Raw genomic sequence first — 4,717 nt, 5'->3', positions numbered from 1 at the left:
TCGGCCATTTTGTCTGTAACCTTTGACCTCCCGCGCGAAATCGAAATTATTTGATTTTGGAAAACATGTTATTCCTTGCCATATGACCAAAACAGCCGTATTATGAAATTTTTACATTTTTTAATTGAATAATAAAATAATAAAAGATCTAAAAGTATTTTTTTGTTTCTACTGGTTGTTTGGTTTGAATGAACGTTATCACTAGAGGGCGCTAAAGCCTCATGTTCAACTTTACTCAATGCTGACTAATTAGTGCAAGGGATTTGACCCTGCCACGGACCATTAATCCACATTTCTTACTTACTTACTTCTTACACATTAACTTTTGTATCGTTTTTGTTGGGTGACTTGTTTAATAATTAACAAGTATTTAAGAATTACCCTCCGGGTTGGAAGAGCACAAGCAATGTATTTTATTAAAGCCTTTACTTTGAAAATTACGAAATGATGAACAGGGAGAGATCATCTTGAAATGTAGGTTTATTTTTATTTAAATCAATACAGCGAAACAACTTCAAATCAGATTCCAACTAGAGTAGACCGGACAGACAAGAATTAATATATATATATATATATCATTGACCATTGACCACCAGGTCTGAGACTTTTCAACCAGAACAGACCTCAAGATGCCGCAGTCCAAAAGAAAATATTGGCAGCCTATATATATATATATATATATATATATATATATATATATATATATATATATATATATATATTTACAACATTTTAATTCATCCGTCTTAGGTCCCCAGAGGGATCATTGACCATTGACCACCAGGTCTGGGACTTTTCAACCAGAACAGACCTCAAGATGCCGCAGTCCAACAGAAAATATTTTTATTAGTAGACCCTTAATAAAAATATGTTTTACGAAAGAAATCCAAATGATTATACAATCTGAATTAACTCATGGTGGTCTTATAGCCAGCGGATGTGGTGTGTCTAGAAGCCACCAAGTGACCATGTGTTGGATGGGGACACATCAAATATTTTGGGGACACGGAAACTCAATCGACACACAGTTTAAAATCTGATTGGGAAATGGAATAGAGAACTCAAAATATTGCATTCACTTTTCACGGTTTTGAAAGATGGTCCCCCCCCCCCCACACCCACCCAAAAAACAATATGGCTGCTAGGTGAAGTAGGCCTATTGAATACACTTCCCTTCATCTATTATTGAATTTCTACATCTGGATGTCCAAAGATTTCCAAAACACCAAGAGATATAGGGTTTCTAACATGACCCTTCCTCATGGTTCAAAGGTCAATGAATCAAGGTTGATGGTTAGGAGTTTACCTAAAGAAGACCCGATAGGGTCGAAACGTTACTGTGAATTCTTTATTCAATTAAAATGGGAGCTTAAGCAGTGCTGCAGACATTACATTTCTTTCATTCTGTATTACTTCATTTTTACTGCACCTGGTGAGTAGGTGGAATGTGCACACAGCTACTTTTTTGTACTTTGATGGTTAGGAGTGCCATAATTGACATACATAGTAAAACAAACAAACTTAAAAAAATAATTGTCAATAAAAACGAATAAATGTCGTCAACAGTGTGCGAAATACGGGGGGGTCCGGGGGGGGGGGGCTGGGCCCCCCCGATTAACCTATGAGACCCCCTGAAAGCCTCAAAAGCAAAATTTGAAGGGGGTCTCAAATTTCGTCACTAATGGTCATTTAAATGTGTTTAAGCTCACCATGTCCAGTATTCAGAATTTTTAACATTTATTCAGAAATATGTTCTATTTTTTGCCAAGCGGAGCCAGCCAGTCCTGTGCGCGTATGCAAATTGGCCATGTGCGCCAAACAGAAGAATGGCCCTAACTTGCGCCCGGCGCAACTGACTTTCTACACCGACGCATGTGTTGTTGCTAGTTTGCACCCGGCGCAAAGCTGGTTTTCCCCCGCAGCAACCAGGCACCACTACACTTGCGTGTCGGCGAAAAGCAGGATCTATAGCGGATCTATAGCGGATAGCGCAGTACATGCAAACTATTAACCTGATTTAAATATTATGATGTAAAAGATTATTCATACGTGTGAAACTGCATAGAAATAGCGTGTGGATTGTGGAAACATTTTTTTCCATAGGGCTGCATGAATGAACACGAATGAACCATGCGTTAAAATAATAATAATAACAATAATACATTCGAGCAAAGTATATTCCAGGCTTTCAAAACAAAATCTAGTTTTAGGTTAAATGATTGGTTAAATGATTTGGGAAAGAACAGCTGATACATTGGTTTATTGCATGTTACGCCCAAAACACACCTACAGGTTTTAGCCCAACCCAGTTTAGATTTGCGCCTGGCGCAAAGCTCATTTATCTTGCCGTCACAATAGCAACAGCGCTATAGAACCGCCCAAGTAGGCAACTTTGACTTTGCGCCTTGACGTCTGCGTTTTAGACCGTCTAACTAGGGCCCGAAAGACGTAAATGTTGAGAAATCACACAAAAAATGGCTAGCAAGCGAAAGCTAAACCAGTGTTTCACTCACACACTTTGGGTTCACATCCAAAAATGATAATTGATTAATGATAAGTAAGGTGTACAGAGCCCATTTTTGACATACTTGAACTGATACTTGCTTGAATACCTTGCTTGAATTCCTTTCCTGTATGAGAACCTTTATCCTTTCTTTTATCTGTTGCTGGTTGGTCGCAATCATATGATAAACCAGAAATTGTGCAATAATAGGAGCCGTGCGATAATAGGTGTTAAGTATGCTATAGGCCTACTGCACGAGAAAATTGAGATCGATATTGCGCAACAATCGGGAGATGGGGACCCCCCCCCCCCCCCCCGAATATTGAAGGGTATTTCGCACACTAGTCGTCAATGCTTATGGGGTGCTGGCCGGTGAGCAGGCTGGTAACCACCTCCTCCTCCAAGCTCAGAACTTTTGTCCTTCACTGTAGGTTACGTCCAGGTGAAAGAGGTCCACCGATGGATGGTGTGTGTGTGTGTGTGAGTGTTTGTGTAAAAGCTCTTTGAGGAGCTCTCTCTCTCTCTCTCTCTCTCTCTCTCTCTCTCTCTCTCTCTCTCTCTCTCTCTCTCTCTCTCTCGGTCTAACCCCCTTCGGTAGTAGTAGATTTAAAATATCAAGAACAAATAGATAATATGAATTTTTTTATTTTAATTTTATATACAGCACTGCAATTTGCTGCCGCAACATTGCTTTCCTCCTCCTCCTCCTCCTCTCCTTTTCTTTCCTCTTTTTCTTCCTCCTACACCATCTTGTCCTGCTTCTCTTCCTCCGTCTCCTCCTCCTCATCCTCCTTCCTCTCCTCCTTGTCATCCTCCTCTTCCTCTTCCTCCGCCTAATTGTGTTATTATTCCTCCTTCTCCTTCTCATCCTTTTCTTCTTGTTCCTCATCGTCCCTTTCTTCATTGTTTTCTTTTTCCTCATTTTCCTGCTGCTGTTTCTACTCATCTCAATCCTGGACTTTCCCTTCCTCCTCTTTAGAATCTTAATCTGACTCTTTCTTTGCTTCTTCCTCTTCCTTATTTTTCCACTCATCTTTGCTGTTGTATTCTTTCTATTATTATTGCCCTTCCTCCTTCTCTTTTCCATCATTTCACCCTTCTTCTTTCTTGCATTCTTCCTTCTCTTCTTACCCTGTGTCCTTCTCCAAGCCTCCTTCAATGTTCTCCCTCCTGTGAGAATCCATATTCCGATTTCTCCACTTTCCCCTCTCCTCCCTCCTCTCTCTCCTCCTGCAGTCCTCTCTCCTTCCCCTCTGAAGGACTCGATCAGATACTGAGAGGAGGTGGCAGACAGGCCCTCCAGCTCCTCCATCCAGGGGTGTGTATCTGGAGGAAGCCTCCTGTTGGGGAGGCGCTCTCCTCCCTCTCCTTCTTCCAGCTGCCTCCCTTCTCCTTTACATGAGTTATCTCTTCCCTCTTCTTTTTGACAATTCACCTCCTCTTCCCTAGCATTCATGTCACAGATGTTCTCCTCTCCCTCCTCCATCCATTGCAACGCCTCCTCCTTGTCTTTGCCGAGCTCTTGGTGACGGGAGTACTGGTCGTGATGCTGGGAGATGGACAAGCCATCTGGCAGGGAGCCCAGTCTGGTGTTTGAAGAAACACCTTCAGACCAATCATCGGTCTGGCTCAGGTGATGTAGGTTGTCTGGGTATCCGTCTTCTGAATAGGCTTGGTCATAAGCCCACACACTGTAAGGGAAGCATGAGGAGATGCCAGCCAGCCCACCCTGCTCCTCTGCCCAGGAGTCTGTAGCATTCACATCACCCATGTCCTCCTCTCCCTCCTCCACACATTGCTCCACGTCCTCACTGTCTTTTTCAGACACTTGGTAGTGGTAGTGCTGGTCGTGATGCTGGGAGCTGGACAGGCCAACTGGCAGGGAGTGCAGTCTGGTGTTTTTCTGGATGTTAGGGCTCAGTTTGACTGTGTTGGTTGAGCTGGTGGAGGTGCCTTCTGAATAGTGTTGGCCATGGTCTGACACACTGTCAAAAGAAAATTGATCACAACACGTGAAATTCCTGTTGCTATTTGTTTTCATCTCCTCCAATTTCAGATAGACAGGCTGACTTAAACATAAACACTTACAAACTGTGGCCATAATACCCTGGCAGTAGAGACACGAAGGGATGCTGCAGAATGTCTCTGGGGGTCATTCTTAGACCAGGGTCTATTGTCAGCAGGCCTTTCAGTAAGTCTATTAATTCCATGAGG

Source organism: Micromesistius poutassou, assembly GCF_964030765.1.
Source record: "Micromesistius poutassou genome assembly, chromosome: 8".
Taxonomy (NCBI): domain Eukaryota; kingdom Metazoa; phylum Chordata; class Actinopteri; order Gadiformes; family Gadidae; genus Micromesistius; species Micromesistius poutassou.
Note: the sequence above shows the minus strand (reverse complement) of the source record.